The sequence below is a fragment of the Anolis sagrei genome, chromosome 1 (assembly GCF_037176765.1).
Source record: "Anolis sagrei isolate rAnoSag1 chromosome 1, rAnoSag1.mat, whole genome shotgun sequence".
NCBI classification, from domain to species: domain Eukaryota; kingdom Metazoa; phylum Chordata; class Lepidosauria; order Squamata; family Dactyloidae; genus Anolis; species Anolis sagrei.
The window spans coordinates 7,009,868-7,029,863 of record NC_090021.1 but is presented as its reverse complement, the minus strand read 5'-3'; the positions used below and the strand labels follow the sequence as shown (position 1 = coordinate 7,029,863).

General features: G+C 41.9%; 1 protein-coding gene across 5 annotated transcripts in view; it reads right to left on the bottom strand.

Annotated features, from left to right (window-relative positions):
- The window catches only part of LOC132761633 (nuclear receptor coactivator 1), a 450,982-nt gene that overhangs the window by 314,945 nt on the left and 116,041 nt on the right, over positions 1–19,996 (bottom strand). For all 5 annotated transcript variants that reach the window (XM_067462609.1, XM_067462628.1, XM_067462629.1 and 2 more), the window contains exon 2: positions 513–689. The gene's annotated coding sequence lies outside the window, so the exon portion shown is untranslated. The remainder of the gene's footprint in view (positions 1–512; positions 690–19,996) is intronic.

Sequence of the window (19,996 nt, the reverse complement as noted above, 5' to 3'; positions counted from 1 at the left end):
ATACAGAAGATTAGCTTCCAACATGGCAAAGAGAAAAGGTGGGTTCCCCCACTGTGAAATGCTCCCTTTCCACCAGGTCAGTCTCTGGTTACACCATCATGATGGCCTTAATCGCAGCAACGGAGCCAATGCCAGGTGGCAACCTGCACCGAAGCCGGGGCCAGGAGGCCGTCCAGCTTCCCACACTCATTCAGTCTGGCTGCATCTTTTGCTATGATGTGCTTTGAAGACAAGCCTGGCATTAGCGAACATAACACAACTCAGTCCTGCAGTCAGTAATACACTGAAAACAAACCCACAGAATATAGAGCAGAGGAGAAAGAGAGAGAGAGAGAATAGAGAATTCCTGCTTTGGGCAGTTCTAGCAATTCGTTCCACATGAACAGATCCCTTCACACACAAAATCTCTGACAGGTTCAAGCAATTCTTATGGGGTTTTATACATATATAGATATAAAAATCACATCAAGGAAAGGAGAAGGAAAAGAAATAACTTGAGAATGGCGGCTTACCTCTACCTTTCCAGAACTGGAAGGTAATTCATGGGGAAACGAAAAACCGGACTCTTCAGTAAATCACATAAACCGGATAAAGGAATCTTAGGACGTCATATACATGTGCCTCTATCTTCAGCAGAGAGTTGCCAACTGAACTCTCCTCTAGATGGAGGGGGCAGCATCAAATGAATTCTGGGGAGGAAAAAAAAAGGCAATTAGTTCGATGACTTGAAACTCAAATTCCAGTTCATTACATCTGTTGGCCATGCTGTAATTCTATTATTAAAGGCACCTGTGCCATTTTGAAGAGGGGCTAACTACATGAACACATGGAGCATCCCCAAACCTGATAGACCTGGCATGTATTGTGTTGTGGACAATGTTGGCCTCTACCAGGTGAGCCCATGAACTACCCGAGGTCCCTTCACTGCAGGTTAAGCACATGAACATCTTATGGGTTGAAGCTGTCAGACCTGTCCTCCAACATTTCCTGCCACTTTGCTTTGTGTGTGTTATGCAATCCCTTGTAGCCCAAAGATGATGGTCCTCCAAGTCTTGGTGATGGGTCTGTAGGTGGCTGTGGAGACTTATTCCTGATCCGCAGTGAAGACATTGGTTTCCAAATGGAAGGCGGTTCCGGTCAGGATTGGTTTGACATGCCTTTCTCTTGCAACACTTGCATGGAACTGTGTTCCTTGAAGCCAGAGACATTCATCAGCCTTCACCTGGAATACTGTGTCCTGTTCTGGACATCACAATTGAAGAAAGATATGGACAAGACGGAAGGTGTCCTGAGAAGGACAACCAAAATGGTCCAAGGTCTGGAGGCCAAGTCCTATGAGAAATGGCTCTGGGAGCGCTGGGTCTGTTTAGCCTAGAGAAAGGAAGGCTGAGAGGGACATGAGAGCTATGTTCAAATATGGTATCTGAAAGGATGTCACACTGAGGAGGGGACAAACTTGTTCTTTGTTGCTCTAGAGCCAAGCTTTTCAAACACGTTCCTGTGTGGGCAGCAGTGTGTAGGTGAGTCACAGGAATCTAATAAGAAACTTCTGAGTCTATGTGAAATAAGTACTAAATATGAATGAATGAAGTATGCTGTATCCCCATACATTTTGTTATTACAATTTACGTATGTGTCCATATCTCTTATAAGGGGTTGGTTTTACTAGCAAATCTCTAGTTTGCTAGTAAAACTGAATTAGATGTGATGCATGTCTAAAAAGTATGTCACGTACATGAAATGCTTGGAAAGCTCTGAGCTAGAGGATGGATACAATGGAGTCATAGATTCAAATGGCAGGAAAAGAGATTCTGTCTAAAGATTAGGAAGAGCTTCCTGATGATAAGAGTTGTTCAACAGGAGAATCTGCTGCCTGTGATCATGGGAGAGTCTCCTTCTCTGGAGATTTTTAAGCAGGTGCTGGATAGCCAAGTAATTCCAGAGCCATAGCTGTCACTGGTCTCAGGGCACAGAAACCATTTCCCAGAGACAAAACTAACAGACTCTTGTACTCAGTTTATTGACAGATCCTTGAAGTCATAGAATCATAGAATCAAAGAGTTGGAAGAGACCTCAAGGGCCATCCAGTCCAACCCCCTGCCAAGAAGCAGGAATATTGCATTCAAATCACCCCTGACAAATGGCCATCCAGCCTCTGCTTAAAAGCTTCCAAAGAAGGAGCCTCCACCACACTCCGGGGCAGAGAGTTCCACTGCTGAACGGCTCTCACAGTCAGGAAGTTCTTCCTAATGTTCAGATGGAATCTCCTCTCTTGTAGTTTGAAGCCATTGTTCCGCATCTAAAAGCACTTCATCACACTAGAGGAAAAAATCCACTTAAAATCCAATTGCTACCTCCTGCAGAATTTTGGGGTTTGTAGTTTAGTGAGGCTGTTAAAGGCTCCTCCCTAAACTACAAACCCCAGAATTCTGCAGGAGGCAGAAACTGGATTTTAAGTGCATTTTTCTCTAGTATGATGAAGTCATAAGACATGCAGAAGAAACTGACTTGCTTCTCAGTTAGAAATAACGGGGATATTAAATGCAGTGAAAGCCTTGACCCTTTGGGACAACAACACAGACCCTAAATGCATTAAAAAGAATCCACAGGCCTTACACCAACCCTGCTGTGGCCCAATCCTACTCCCTCTCATTCAATTAGGCTTGAAACTTGCCTAGCAGATTGGGGTTTTTTTTTTTACATTTCCTCTCCAGGGGTGTTTCCTAATTATACTTAAAAGGCTTTTGTTCACATCAGAAATCTGGAGCTTAGCTTCCTTTCTTTGGCCCCCCAGCGTTTTGGCCGTTGAGTCCAAGTCTCACCAAATGAGTAAATTTACTCAGAGCCTATTTTATTTAATTGATGATCGTTGCAATAAAAGTGCCAGTCCAATACTTTACATGAGGAACTGCTTATTAAAAGGATCGAATTTTCCTACAGTTATGATGTCTGATCTTGGGAGATAAAACAGTGTCAACCCTGGTCAGGCCCATAGCTGGGGGGGGGGGGGGCTTGAGGGGCTTCAGCCCCCCCCCCCCAATTCTCAGGGTGGTCCGCAAGAAGGCCTTGCTGGTACATTATTTAAACTGTTATGTTTATTCATATCATGATCTTATCACTATGCTCAATATATCCTATATGCATGGGGGTATTGGGATAATGATACAAAAGGTTTGCTAGAGTAGGTCCTGAGCCCCCCCCCCCAATCAAACTCAGCCCCCCCCCCCCACACACACACACACAAATCAAAATCCTGGCTACGGGCCTGACCCTGGTTAATCCTTGGGTGGGAGACCATTCATGAATATCAGGTACTGCAGGAGATATTTCAGAAAAACTGGGGAGGGGGTGGCTTTCAGTATTCTTTATCTAAGCAAACCCTAAGACAGTGGTTCTCAGCCTTTCTAATGCCTCGACCCCTTAATATAAGTTCCTCATGTGGTGGTGACCACCAAACATAACATTATTGTTGCTATCATAACTGTTATTTTGCTACTGTTATGGATCGTAATGTAAATATCTGATATGCAGGATGTATTTTCATTGACTGGACCAAATTTGGCACAAATACCCAATACGCCCAAATTTGAATACTGGTGGAGTTGGGGAGGGGGGATGATTTTGTCATTTGGGAGTTGTAGCTGCTGGGATTTATAGTTCACCTAAAATCAAAGAGCATACTGAACCCCACCAATGATGGAATTGGACCAAACTTAGTACACAGAACTCCCATGACCAACAGAAAATACGGGAAGAGTTTGGTGGGCATTGGTCTTAGGTTTTGGAGTTGTAGTTCACCTACATCCAGAGAGCACTGTGGACACAAATGATGATCTGGACCAAACTTGGCACAGATACTCAATATGCCCAAATGTGAAAATTGGTGGAGTTTGGGGAAAATAGACCTTTACATATTGGGAGTTTTAGTTGCTGGGATTTATAGTTCACCTACAATCAAAGAGCATTCTGAACCCCAATGATAGAATTGGGTCAAACTTCCCACACGGAGCCCCCATGACCAACAGAAAATACTGTGTATTCTCTGATGGTCTTTAGCGACCCCTCTGACACCCCCTCGCGACCCCTTCAGGGGTCCCGACCCCCAGGTTGAGAAACACTGCCCTAAGAAATCCAAGGGCTCACCATACGTTGACAAGAAACATGAATGCGTGCACACACATGTGATAGATAGTCAAGAGGAGGAACAGGTCAGACATTGAAACACTGCTTATCTCCCTATGACTGTATAAACATATATAAACATGGATTTCTCTGCTTGTCATAATGTGTGAAGACCTTTACTCAGACACCAGTATCACACATATATACTGCATACACTTCTCTCTCACAACCACCAGCCCCACACAGAAAGCAAAGCTCTGTGCCTCAAAATGCAAAGATTCAGTAAAGCACAACATTGGAAAAACTACTCAGTATTTGGATTCTGAATATGCCATTTGCTGCTACGGATTCTATTCCACACACACATATAATTACGCAACATATAGTTAAAGAGGCACCTAGAGGCTCTTTCTAAAATCCTGGACAAATGTTGCATTTACACACTGTACTAAATCTCCATTTACTGTGGCACGTATCCACTGAAGGGAGACTCATGCTCCCTTATCCCTGTGACTGAGAAGGAGGAATCTGGAGGTTTTTGCTTTCCCTTTCCCTTCGAGTTGACCACCATTTCCTGTATCATCCAAATTAGGAACTGTGGTTAACACCAACTCCGCTTAATTTCAAAAAGGCAGCTTTCACTCTTTATTTCCATGCTCCAAAGGCTTAGTGTTAACCAGACGACACCACCAACCACAGTTCAACAAAAGTGAAAGCTTATCTTGGCCTCTTAGTTACACAGTTTAGCAAAATTAAAAGCAAGCGCCGATCCCTCCTGGACACCAAAGGAAGAGAGGAAAGAATCCAGCCTTGTGCTTCACAGCGCTCACTCCTCCCCACCACCCAAAAACTATGGCAGAGAGATTTGAGCGTTCGACGATGACTATGGAGACCGCTGTTCAGTTTCCCACTCAGTCATGGAAACCCACTTGGAAGCCTTGAACAAGTCATACACTCTCAGCCCCAGAAAACCTGTAAAAACAGTCACCTCAGAGTCCCATAAGATGGAAACAACTTGAAGGCCCATAACAGTTACAAAAGGATTGTGCAAGTGCATCCAAAATCTCTTAACTGGGTAGACTAGTCCATACTTATCAGTTGAAATCCCTGAAAGAAGTTAAATTAATGACTTAATCACAAATTCTACTAGGAAAGCACACATGCAGATGATTCCTCTATGCCAGTGTTTCTCAACTTTCCTAATGCCGTGACCCCTTAATACAGTTCCTCATGTTGTGATGACCTCCAACCATAACATTATTCTCGTTGCTACTTCATAACTGTAATTTTGCTACTGTTATGAATCGTCATGTAAATACCTGACATGCATGTATTTTCATTCACTGGACCAAATTTGGCACAAATAGCCAATACGCCCAAATTTGAATACTGGTGGGGTTACGGGGGGTTGATTTTGTCATTTGGGTGCTCCAAGTTCCTTGTGGTCCTCAAGCAGTACCATAACCAGCAATCCGGGGGCCCTTCCACACAGCCCTATATCCCAGAATAACAAGGCAGAAAATCTCGCATTTTCTGCTTTCAACTGGAATATCAGATAACCCAGTTCAAAGCAGACATTATGGGATTTTCTACCTTCATATTCTGGGATACAGAGCTGTGTGGAAGGGCCCCAGGAAGGGATTAGTTGCTGGGATTTATAGTTAACCTGCAATCAAAGAGCATTCTGAACTCCACCAACAATAGAACTGAACCAAACTTGGCACACAGAACTCCAATGACCAACAGAAAATACTGGAACGATTTGGTGGGGATTGACCTTGAGTTTTGGAATTGTAGTTCAACTACATCCAGAGAGCACTGTGGACTCAATGGTGGATGTGGACCAAATTTGGCACAGATACTCAATATGCCCAAATGTGAGAACTGGTGGAGTTTGGGGGAAATAACCCTTGACATTTGGAAGTTGTAGTTGCTGGAATTTATAGTTGACCTACAATCAAATGGCATTCGGAACCCCAGCAATGATGTGTTTTCTGATAGTATTTGGTGACCCCTCTGACACCCCTCACAACCCCTCCAGGGTAATGACTCTCAAGGTTGAGAAACACTGCTCTAAATATTGTCGAAGGCTTTCATGGTCGGAATCACTGGGTTGTTTTAAGTTTTTTCGGGCTATATTGCCATGGTCTAGAGGCATTCTCTCCTGATGTTTCACCTGCATCTATGGCAAGCATCCTCAGAGGTATTGAGCTGTTTTGGAACTAGGAAAGAGGGTTTATGTTTCAATGTAATCAAGGTGATCAGTTGAAACATTCACACCTAGCTCCAGCAGACAAGAGTCCTTTGTCTCACCCTGGTCATTCCACAGATATATAAACTCCTTTTCCTAGTTCCAAAACACCTCACTACCTCTGAGGATGCTTGCCATAGATGCAGGCGAAACGTCAGGAGAGAATGCCTCTAGACCATGGCCATATAGCCCAAAAAAAAACCTACAACATCCCACTGCTCTAAGTGCTAAAAGGATTGGTCTGCCTCCCTCTTTTGCTTGGGCCACAAACATTCACATGTACAAAGAGGTTCAAAGGTGAGAAAGAGATAAATACTAGAAAGATAGACACACAAATGCATCTCTCAAATATTAAGAGGTGAGAGCAAAATTTCAAGCGCAAAGATACATCATTCAATACCAAAGTCAGCATAACTGATGCCATAGTTTCTCTGATTAATACTGTGTACGATTATGAAAGCTGAGCAGGGAAGAAAACAGATTGAGCATCAACTCATTTGTAATGTAGTGCTGGAGGAGAATTTTATGGGTGCCATGAAGAGCCAAAAAGATAGATAAATGGGCCCAAGAGCAAATCAAGCCAGGTTAATTAATTTAAAATATAAAATTACTATATCATGTTCATTAATAAATTCCATGTCTACGTCCAAATCTGTTCCGTTGGGTTGTAGGACATAATTTTTCATCCTATTTTAGAACAGATGTTCCTCTTTTTATTATTACTTAATCACACAAATGCCGAACTCCAGTCGCAGCCCAGAAGTACCTTTCCATCATCCTGAGCTATTGTTGTTTGCTCCCTGAAACCTCTCAGAACCAGAGAGGAATATACCCACAAGTTAACATAAACCAGACCACCAAGCTATCATGATTCAAACCTAGAAAATGCAAAATATGAGAATAATGTCCATATTCTCCTACTTCCTATTAGAAAAGTCCTAGCAACATCTCTCAACAGTTTATCCTCCTTCTTATTAGCATTTTGGAATGACAAAAGAATAATCACCTGGAGAATTATGCCTCATATGTGTCATCTTAAGAACAGGCTGCTTTCTGAAGACTAAATGGATTCTTATGTTGAAGACACTGGATTACCTTGAAGACGGGGCAGATGTTTCAGCAACTGCAAAATCTCCCACTAAATTGTTAACAGATTTGAAATAGTTCCACATTTCAAACATCTGTGCAAAATTCCCAGTTCTTTCTGGAATCAATTCAGAACAGTGCTTTTGAGGCCAAAACAGCGAGGCGCCTCATGGTTCATCTACACTGTAAAAGAAATGCTGTTTGACACCATTTTAACTGCTATGGCTCAATGCTATGGAATCCTGGGAGTTGTAATTTTAGAAGGTCTTTAGACTTCTCTGTCAGAGTGCTGGTGCTCCATCAAACTAAAACACACTAATTTTACAATTCCAATGATTTCATAGCACTGTGCCAGGGCAGCTGAAGTGTTGTCAAACTGCATGATTTCTATAGTGGGGATGCACGCTCGAAGACCTCAATTACAAAACCAACGCCAAACACCTCTGTCACATACACTATACTAACAAGAATTTGGTCAGTGTCCATCTTAAATAAAGATCACCGCCTCCTCCTTGAAATCAGCAGGGCCTTTTCTGCTGCAGCAACAATTCTGAAAGCTCTCCCACAGTGAGACTCATAAATACGTAGGCAGACTTTTGGTAATATTTCTAGAAACATGTTCAAACTTAACAGAAACCTTATACACCAACTGATCTCATCTTTGATCTGCTATTTTCATCTAATGGGCATTATAGAGTTTAACTTCTATTTGTGATATTGGCTTGTTTTTGCATTTTTAGACTTTTCATTTACTTTTAACACACTTTTGAAAATCCATATAGAAAAGTGGTATATAAGTTATATTAGTAAAACATCTGAGAAGGCCCTATTTGTCCATTTCTTTGAGAAATACACTAGAAAACAAAATGCTGCCCTTTCTGAGGGCAGTAATTCACACTCCATTAGGACTAGACAGTTTTACAGTGTACTTTGTATAAAAACACACCTCAGTTAACAATACTGCTGAAAAAGAAGTTAATTTGCGCAAGGCACTTATATGCCTGTCCATTTCTCTATTTTTCCTGTGGAAATTTTAGTTTAGCAATATCAGCAAGGAGCAGAAGGGAGAGCCAGAAAGGCACACACTTTGAATGTTGGGTTGCATCAATGTGCCTACAATTTTAATAAGGAAAAAAATACAGCTTGAGCTAGGAAAGAACAGGATTGTGCTTCAGTCAATACTACTATAGCTGTGTGTGCTATGTACAACAGGCAAGGTTAACAGCAGCTGCCATAAAAATCCCTTAATGGGCATGTACAAACCAGACAGAAAAGCAGGCAGCAGATAACTCAACACAGCTTTAATATCCTGAAGCTCTCAAGGGAAAAAGCCAAGAAGAAACTCACCAGAGATCTCCCTCCTTTGAAATAAAGCTCAACAACACATTACAAATAGGCGCTCCCATTTAGCTATTTATTTCTTAATATGGCAATCATAAGGTGTCTTTGTAATCCTCCTGAAATGTACGCCTAGCATGCACTGTGCTGCCAGCCACAAAGATGTGTCTATTACTCTTTCCATTACATATCCCTGTTTTAAAGATTCTATAAAAGAGAATCCTAAGAATTGTTCAGGAACAAAAACCTGGCAAGCTGTCCAGCAAAACTATGAATTTCGCATCCAGGGGGAAAGATACACTACACTATGGCCCATCCGCTGACCTCCTTCCCTGCCTATTCCAGGGAGGCCACAACACACCCATATGCCTTAGTCTCCATTTCCTATAGCTCAAGAAATTGAATTCTTTCAATAGTGAGGGTTCAATGTGATCTCTTTAATTACTTTCAAGTGGCCTCTTCCCATTTGTATCGCATGGCTTTTTCATCACTATTCTCGGTCTCTGATTTAACCATAAAGATTGCCTCAAGAATTTGAAAGTGCAATTGATCATTACAATGTCTTTGCAAATAACTGTGGACTTCTGGGGAAAATTACTTACTCATTTATTAAAACATTTATATCCCTCTATGTCCTAGGAGCTCAGGACAGCATTTAGCAACATCAACTTTAAAATGGTTTAAAAATAATTTAACTTAAAAGACCTTAAAATAATATCAATTAAATGAACTGTTCAAACTTAACAGCTTTAAAACAGTTAAAACAACTCTGAACAATCTATTATTGTTGTTATTGTTATTATTAATTTGCATCCCACCTTTCTCCCAATCTTAAAGAATCATAAAGTCATAGAATTATAGCGTTGGACAGGACCGCATGGGCCAGTGAGTCCAACCCCATTCTGCCAAGCAGGAAAAGCACAATCAGAGCACCCTCAACATCCTTTCACATATTTATACACGGTAATCCTGGCTCCTCTCAATCTTCTTCTGAGGCTGAACAGATCCAACTCCTCAGAGGAAGTCATAGTCTTTAGAGCTTTGATTATTTTAAGCCGCCTTCCTCTGAACACCTTCCAGCATAAGAGTCAATATCTCTCATAAAGTGTGGGGCCCAGAATTGGACACAGAGTTATTCCAGGTGAGGTCTGACCAAAACAGAAGAAAGGGGAACCATGACTTCCCTTGATCTAGTAGACACTATACTCCTTTTGATGGAGCCCAATGTCCCATTGGCTTTTTAGCTGCTGCATCACACTGTTGACTCTGGTCAACTTGTTGTCCACTAAGACATTTGTTAAGGCTTCTTTTATTGTGCTTTTCCTGCACAGCCTTGGGTTGGACCACATGGCCTATGTGGTCTCTTCCAACTCTATTATTCTCTGGAATTCATTGCCTGGAGAGATCAGGAAAGCCCCTACCTTGGAAACTTTTAAAAAGAGTCTCAAGACCTGGCTCTGCTGTTGCGCTTTCGGAGAGTAGCCACATAATGTTATGCTAGTGCTCCCCCAATGTTCTTGTCCGAGGAGTCCGTCGTCGTCCCCCCCCCCCCCCCCCGTACGTAGGTTTGCTTATTTTCCTATCTCTCTATGAGTTCTCCCTTACAATTAGTTCTGCCCCCTTATCTCACCTGGGGTTTTAAAAATCATTTTATGTACATGCGGCCCGCCCTCTGTCATTTTGTTATTATGTTTAGTTCCTATGTTCTGTGTATATTGTTTTATTTGCTTTGATGTTTTATTATTTTAATGCTATGTTGTTTATTTTATTGCAATTTGTATTGTTATATTGTAATTCTTATTCGGGCTTGGCCCCATGTGCGCCGCTCTGAGTCCCCATCGGGGAGGTGGTGGTGGGGTATAAATAAAGTTTATTTATTATTATTATTATTATTATTACTAATATTATTATTATTCTAAGACTCTAAGATCTCTTTCACATGTGACTATGTTGTCCAACCAGGCATCACCCATCCTATATCTGTGTTTCATTTTCCTCCCAAAGTGAAGTAGTCTACATTTCCTCTTTTTGAAATCAATCTTTTATTTCTGGTCCAGGTCTCTAATCTGTTGAGGTCATTTTGAATTCTGATCCTGTCTTCTGGAGTATTAGCTATTCATCCCACTTTGGTGTCATCTGCAAACTTGCTAAGTTGCCCTCTAAACCTTCATCCAAGTCATAAATAAAGATGTTGAACAACCCTGAAACTCCCAGGACAGAACCCTTTTTATGGCACCTACCTAGTCGCTTCATAGAATCATAGAATCAAAGAGTTGGAAGAGACCTCATGGGCCATCCAGTCCAACCCCCTGCCAAGAAGCAGGAATATTGCATTCAAATCACCCCTGACAAATGGCCATCCAGCCTCTGCTTAAAAGCTTCCAAAGAAGGAGCCTCCACCACACTCCGGGGCAGAGAGTTCCACTGCTGAACGGCTCTCACAGTCAGGAAGTTCTTCCTAATGTTCAGATGGAATCTCCTCTCTTGTAGTTTGAAGCCATTGTTCCGCGTCCTAGTCTCCAAGGAAGCAGAAAACAAGCTTGCTCCCTCCTCCCTGTGGCTTCCTCTCACATATTTATACATGGCTATCATATCTCCTCTCAGCCTTCTCTTCTTCAGGCTAAACATGCCCAGTTCCCTAAGCCGCTCCTCATAGGGCTTGTTCTCCAGACCCTTGATCATTTTAGTCGCCCTCCTCTGGACACATTCCAGCTTGTCAATATCAATTGCTTCTTTCCAAGATGAAGAAGAACCATTGGAGAGAAGCACTGTTTGGGTTCGGTCACTTAGACAACGCAAAATCCACCTCACAGTAGTATTCTCTAGCCCACATTTTACTAGTTGATTATGCTGAATCAGACTTTGCTCTAGATTTGCAGACCAAAGTATTGGTCCCCAGATCCACCAGACGATGCAATGTGTTTAATTCATGTTGTGAGCTGCCTTGGGTCCCGTTTGAGATAAAGGCAGGATAAAAATGAAATGAAAAATACATGTGAACATCTCCCCACCCTTCACTTAAAAGCAGTATGCTCCAAACTTTCTATAAAGCAACTTCTAAAGCACTATAAATGGGGCTTAAAGAAATGGCATGATTATCACAGCCTCTTTTCCGTCCCCACTGTGTTCTAAGCTTCCCTGATTTGATCATATTTACTTTTGAAAGCACTTAAGGAAATGATATCCTTCCTGACTGGAGGAGGGCTACCTCAGGCTCATTTGCTCAAAGACAAAGAGGGCTCATGAGAAATGATGCAGAACTCAGGTCTCTTTTATTGTTTTTAAAGGTTTCCAGCCCTAGGGAGGCAGGGATAAGTTCAAACACATGACAGGCACTCATTTTATATATATTTTTACAAAATGAATAACAAGTCTGTCAGTAGAAAGCAGCCCCAATTCAATGTATTCCCAGCCCTCATGGTTTAGGTCTATTTAGCAAGAATTATCAAAATATTTTGCTCTGGGCAGTAGCAATTTCGGTTCTTTTTCTAAAAGCCCTGTAGGAGAAATGAAATATGACCAATTGGCATTCAGCCATTTGCCGCATTTATAAAACTTGATATGCTAATTTTATTAAGTGCATAGATCTAAAATTGCAAACAAGCTGCAGTCCACAATATTTATTCAGCTCTCCTCCGCTGATCAAATTCTCAGTGCTTGCTTTAGACTGACCTCGGTTAAAATGTGACATTAGCAATGCAGCCGCCAAGAAAACACACTCCCCTGTGGGCAAGAGCCATGCAGCACCACATCAATAAACAGTGCAATACGCATTGTGCGCCCAACACATTAGGGGCAACAGACCTTGGAAAAGAGGGTGAGTTCGCCAAAAAAGAAGCGTCAAAAGGCACAATACAACTAAATGATACAAGCTCCCTGTAGCCCCAGAGGTGCCACATGGGAGTATTATTTGCCCCAGTGTAATCTCTTGAATTGCACCAACAATTCTAGACTCATAGAGTTGGAAGAGGTCACAAGGACCATCCTGCTATGCAAGAACACACAAAGCATTCCTGACAGATGGCCATCTAGTCTCTGTTTGAAAACCTCCAGGTGGGTTACAAAACAATTAAAATACATAAAACGTACCTTCATAAAAGTTACATACCAAAACATATCTCTATGAAATACATATTAAAACAGACAAAACAGAGATTAAACAAAGATCATGCATTAAAATTCATGTTTTGTTTAAAGACTATCTGGGTAGGCCTGCCGGAAGAGACAGGTCTTCACTTGTGTCTTGAATTCTGACAGCTGATTTAGCTGCTGGAGCTCTACTGGCAGGTCATTCCACAGCCTTGGGGTGGATGACGAAAAGGACCTCTGCCAGTCGGGTTCTGGTTGGTTGGAGAAAATGCTCCCTAGAAGTGTATGGGGTGTATGGGGTGTATTTTATGGGAGAAGGTGATACTTTTGGTAACCTGGACCCAAACCATGAAGGGCTTTAAAGGTCAAAAACATGATCTTGCACTTTGCCTGGAAACTGATTGGCAGATTGTGAAGTGACCTTAGGATAGCTATAATATGCTCACTTCTAGATGTTCCTGTAACCAATCTGGCTGCCGTACTTTGAACCAGATGGGAGTTTCCAAACTTGGTACAAAGGTAGCCCAATGTAAAGCACATTATTTATTTATTTATTTAAAACTTTTATATCCCGATCTTCTCAACCTCCGTAGAGGGACTCAGGCTGGCTTACAGCAAGGATTCAATGCTAAAATACAATCTAAAAACATCATATAATGACGAGTTAAAATACATATCGATTAAAATTGCAGAAGTCCAACCTTGAGATTACCAGTGCATGCACTATCATCTTCAGGTCCTCCAATTCTAGGAAGGGGCACAGTTAGCAGTAAGCACTCCTGACTGTTGCATCTATCTGCGCTGACATTTGGAGAGATGGATCCAGGAGCCCTTGTTCCAAGCTGCAAACACACTCTTTCAGGGGAGTGTAACTCCATTCAGAACTGGCTGACACACCTCCACTCCCATATTAGGATCCTTGATGACAAGGGCCTCTGTTTTGTCTGGATTCGGTTTCAATTTGTTTATTCTCATCCAGCCCATTACCTCCTCCAGGCATTCATTCAGAGGGGACACGCTATCCTTAACTGAAGCTGTTTTTGAAGGCATGGAAAAATGCCTTCAAAGACCTCATACCCTCTGAGGATGCCTGCCATAGATGCAGGTGAAATGTCAGGAAAGAATGCTTCTAGAACATGGCCATATAGCCCAAAAAACCTACAACAACCCATGGAAAAATATTTTTTGGTGTCTTCAGTATACTGATAACACTCTGCCCCATGCCTATGGATGATCTCTTCCAGAAACTTCATGTAAATATTAAGATACCACATAGCAGCTCCTTTGTGGAGGAGCAACTATTTCCAAGCACCACCATCTGGAACCTGTCTGAGAGGTACAACCGCAAGCACTGAAGCACAGTAGAAATTCCAGAAGGATACCATGGTTGAGAGGTCTAGAAGCACCAAAGGGACACACTCCCTCTGTCAGTGTTGAGACAGAAATCATCCACTAAGGCAACCATCACAGTTTCAACTCCGTATCCCACTCTGAAGCCAGTTTGAAATGGTTTTAAAACAGCTCTTACCATCAGGACGTTCTTCCTAAAATTTAGATGGAATCTCTTTTCCTGCCTCTTGAATCCATTGCTCTGTGCCCTACTCTCTAGAGTTAAAGAAAACAAAGTTGTCCTCTACTCAATATGACGTCTTCCCAAATATTTAGACATGGTCTCATGACCCTTTCTCTCAGCCTTCTTCTTCTCCAAGCTTCTAGACTAGTGGTTCTCAACCTGGGGTCCTCAGATGTTTTTGGCCTTCAATTCCCAGAAATCCTAACAGCTGGTAAACTGGCTGGGATTTCTGGGAGTTGTAGGCCAAAAACATCTAGGGACCCCAGGTTGAGAACCACTGTTCTAGACCTTTGACCATTTTGGTCTCCCTTTTCAAGATCCTGTCTGTCAGTGAAGAGAGAGCAGAGAGGGAGCTAGACTAATATCTTGGGCGAAAGAGTTGAACAATCCAGGAGAAGTCACCAATAAGATTACCTCATGTATCCTCACCAAAAATGCCCATAATAGTGGTCAGACCAAGAGAAAGTCCTCCCCAAATTTTTCAAAACTCAAGCCATGTTCATATGGAGATACAATCTTTCAGATATTCTGGACCAAACCCAAAGAGTTCACTTTCCACACACACACACCACCCCTTCCTCCTCCTGCTCTAAAATCCATTGTTAAAGGCCTCTTGGCTGCTTTATACAAATCTCTACAGAAAGCCTCTAAACAGCCAGTTAAGCAAAATTAATGGCTGGTAAGGATTCGTGCACAGCAGAGGCAAGAAGCAAAACTGGATTAAGCTACAGAATTCCCTTTGCCTGTAGCTCAGAAAAAGCAAGAGTGCCTTTTCTCCTGGAGAAAAGGAGGGTTTTTATTTTATTTTACTCCAAGTACCTTGCATGGGAGGGTGCAGGATACTTGAGCCCTGGCATCTTACTCTTAGGGGCAACTGCAGTTCAAAAAGACAGTTAACACCCACAAGCAGATCTTGCCGGCGCTCCAGCTGCTGCGCTCGGATTTCTCTTCCCTTCCCGAATGCTGCGTTTGGCACAACGGGTTTTGTTATCTGTGGAGGTTTTCTTCCCTCCCTGCGTCTCTGTATTACTGCTAGACCACATTAAGGGATGCCAAGGTCTTTGCTTCCTTAATGTCATCACAGGCTGCTGCTTCCAGAGGCAGCTGCCTTTAAGCAATTCAGATGATCGTCTGTAGGAGGATTTGGCTGGCTTTACGAAACATCTTAATGCTGTTTCCACGCACTTAAAAAGGAGGGAGCGGGAGATTCTGAACTCGAGCCTGCTACAAGTCAATTACCAGGACTAATCATCGGCACGGTGCTTTACACTTTTCCTTATGGCATTTCGCCTCGCTCGGTGCAACTCTGTGCACCGAGCTGCAATTATTTCGTTTTTTAAAACCACCTGGAGAAGCGCTGGGCCCAGGACTCGTCCAAGGCCACGTCACACTTCTTCTTTGGCAGATTTAGAAGTAGACTTCTTGGAACCATCTCCCTCGCGAATGCACCACAACAGACCTCGTCGATTTGAAAGGTTTAATAAACCAAATCTGTTAGCAATGTCGAGCAGCAATTAATATGATCTATGTGATTGTACAACACTGGAGAATACCAACTCCGTCGTCTCAAACCCTAACTCCCCACAAGGTAAAAACACAGTTTGAACAGCCCCACTTGCTACGAAGTCCAGCTCATGAAAGAATGAAATCAGCCCTGGCTGTGTAAACGGCTCTCTAGGGAGAGGAAAAGACCCAAAGAAGAGGCGCAAGGCGCAGCCTCAACCTCCGCATGCGCCACAGTGAAATCCAACCTGCTGAGGTCCTGAACAGCTGCATTTTGTATTACAAATATGGCAAAACGCTCTAAAGAGGAATTTTCTCCTCTCCCTTCACTATTAAGGGTTGATTTTTTTTTATAACAGCAGAAATCCCAACAGCCCGAAGCAGATGTCGCTGTCATTCTCTCTGCCAGAATTCATAACTTTTGATGGAAAGTAATACTTCTTCTCTTTTTCCTCCATGCAACCAGCAATAAAATGACACAAACAAAAATAAATAAATGTTAGAGCAACTTACTAAAATACAGAAGAAGGGTAATACTGGATTGCCTTTTTAATCTAACTTCCCCTGTATTCTAGTGATCATCTTCTGCAGATGGTTTATATTTTTATAAGGGGGGTGGGGGGAGGAGTCTGAACTGTGATTTATTTATTTATTTATGGTATTTCTACCCTGTCTCTTCTCTACCCCCAAAGGGGGACTCAGGACAGTTTACATTGACAATCTCTTTGTTTACAATGAACTTTCGTTTTAAATATTTTGTTTTACGTATTGACTTATTTCCCACCCCCACCCCCTCTTAGAGTTCCAAAGAGAGGCTATCTTTCCTTCCTAATAGGGAAAATCCTCTGAAATTACACTGGGACTCACAACATATTTGCCTCCTTTTATGTTTGGAATCTGCCCTGAGACCTTTTTGGGGAGATAGAGCTGAATATAAATAAAGTTTTATTTGGGTTGTTGTAGGTTTTTTCGGGCTGTATGGCCATGGTCTAGAGGCATTCTCTCCTGACATTTCACCTGTATCTATGGCAAGCATCCTCAGATGTAGTGAGGTCTGTTGGAACTAGGAAAAAGGGTTTATATATCTGTGGAATAACCAGGGTGAGACAAAGGACTCTTGTCTGCTGGAGCTAGGTGTGAATGTTTCAACTGACCACCTTGATTAGCATGGGTGCTTGCCATAGATGCAGGTGAAACGTCAGGAGAGAATGCCTCTAGACCATGGCCATACAGCCCAGAAAAAAAAAACCTACAACCCAGTGATTCCGACCATGAAAGCCTTCGACAAAAGTTTATTTATTATTGTTATTATTATTATTAGTGCCTATTTTCCCCTCCCTTGCTACCTTTCTGTCCAAACCCACTGTTGTTGTAACAGATGGGTAGTTGTTTCCAAGAAGATGGATGGCAATGGCAAGAACTTGTTGGCTGGAAAAAGAATAAATTGACTGTCACCATTTCAATCTTTCCCAACACCTTTTCAAATATTTTTAACTTTTTCAAACTCTCTCTGAACAAGTTAACACCATGATATTAACAGAAAGAAAAAACTTGAAACTATCACCAATTAAAATTAATGTGGGGAATTGCAAAAGAAAGCTACAGCTACATATTACGAAAACAAAACTAATAATCAGGTGATCTACATAATTTCAAATTGTGTGATAAAGGCATATGAGTAATAATCTCCGACTCCTTGGCTCATGCTTTAATCAAAATGAAGACTGTAGTAAATCGGACTAAGACTTGGAAAGGCAACTGGAGGCACCAGCAAAAATCCTCACGGGTCAATATATAACATTATATACCAAATTCAGGATTATCCCTTTCTGGTTTCTAGGCTTGTTTTTTGGGAGATGTTCTGGCATATGTTGGCCAGCCATCGCCAAGGTTTAGCAGTAGCTCTTGCACTTTAGCATTGACTTCTGCCCTATAGACTTGGCATTTATTTATTTATTTATTTGATGCATTTGTTAACCGCCATTCTCAGCCCTTTAGGGCGACTCATGGCGGTGTACAACATGTAAAAAGGCAATTTACAAAAGGCAATTACAAAACAACATATTAGCAATACAACAATTATAAAGTTACACTAAATAATCCGCTTCGTCTCATAGTAGAATCGTAACCAATCTCATATTCCGTGTTCCATTCCAGTCATCTTTACCACATTATTATAGCACTTAATTAAATACCAAATGTCGTTACTCTTCCATTCCTAACTTTTATCAGATTTTGCACTTCTCCTTTAGCCCTGTCCTGAAACTACTGCACATACTCTTAGCCCTCCAAGCTCAGTATCTATTACTGATCACACTAGGAATTGTTTTTATGATGTTGTGTTGTGATATGTTTATTTTATTTCTGATTATTTTGATTTTATTTTGATTTTATTCCATTGTGTTGTGTATTAATCTATGTTTCTTCCAGTCTTGTCCCTATGTAAGTCACTCGAGTCCCTTCGGGGAGAAGGAGGAAGGGCATGAAAATAAAATTATTATTTTTATTTTTATTATTGATGAAATGGATGACCACGGACTGCCCAAAAGACAAATGAATGGCTCCAGGGGCAAATCAAGCCAAAACTCTCCCTAGAAACGGAAATGGCTAACTTGAGGCTGTCATACTTTGACCATATCATGAGATGGTGAGACTAGCTGGAAAAAGGGATCATGTTTGGTGAAGTGGAAGGCAGTAGGAAGACCAAACTGCAGATAGATAAATTCAAGCAAGGAAGACACAATTGGGAATTTGCAAGCTCTGCAGTTAAAAAGAGGGTATCTTAGAGGTCTCTCATTCACATTCATCAACACTTGAAATTGGCTTGATGGCACAACACATCAACAGCATCAGCATCAGTGCTGAACTTTTCAGCTGCTAATCTTCCCTGCAACATACATTCGTCAACCTGAGCACTCAAAAGGAAAATTCCCAATGATGCTTTCTGAAACTTGTACCTTTTCATGCTTTCAGATTTTGAATACTCTCCAAAGCTTTGGCTCTAAAGCAGCCAACGCTCTGCCAAGAATTGCAGCCCCATCCACATCAATAGGAGAATTCAAATGGAGGATGGGTTCCAAGGCCAGGCTCCTTCTCCTCCCTCTCTCCTGATTTTGCACTCTGAACGCCTGTAGAAACGGAGAGCTCCAGGAGTGACAAAGGTCTTCTGCCACACCTTCAATGTATTCAAACACCCATCCTCAACTAGCAAATCTAATTACATTTTTAATATGTTGATAATGCAGTAATGGGAGAGGATGAAAGATACAAACAGAGAGAATATGAATACAAACGAGGCCTATTTAGTATAACCCAGGTTGATCATTAACCATACCCAGGTAAACAGTGATCTTGCATAATGTCACAAAAGTAGGCTAGCCAAGTCACAGCCACAGCAACACTGTCAGGCTTGTGTGCATAATTACAAGTGCAGGCAGACAAGAGAATCACATGCAAGCGCTATTAAATTAAAAAAAAAAAACCTACTCAGAGTAGAAAAAAATAATATAGCGCTTGTAATACCAACAAGGACACCATGCTCTAAAATGGTTGTTTTCCTGTAAGTTTAAAGGTTAGCCTGATATCCCAGGGACACGCAGTAAAAGTACAAGGCTCTAACAGGACTCTTTTTATTAAGAACAGGAGAAAGAGGCTGACAGATCAGACAGGGATGTTTTCACTTCACAGGTAGCAATTTCAAACTCTGGAGCAGAGATCTGCAGCTACAACCACATCACAAGCTCTCCAGCACCATCTGAAGCATGTAGAGTCCACTCCTAACAATGTTAAAAGATATCTACAGGTTTCTCTACGGAAAAGTTGGAAAGCCATCAGCCTTCCACATATTTACTAACTACAAGTCCCATCAAGTTCCATCACTGGGCAGCAGACTGGCTACCAAAGAAGGGAACTGAAGTCCTGCAGACTCAGACAGTGACAATTCCCTTGCTGTACTCTAGAGCAGGGGTCCACAAACGTTTTAAACAGAGGGTCAGGTCACAGTCCCTCAAACTGTTGGAGGACCAAATTATAAT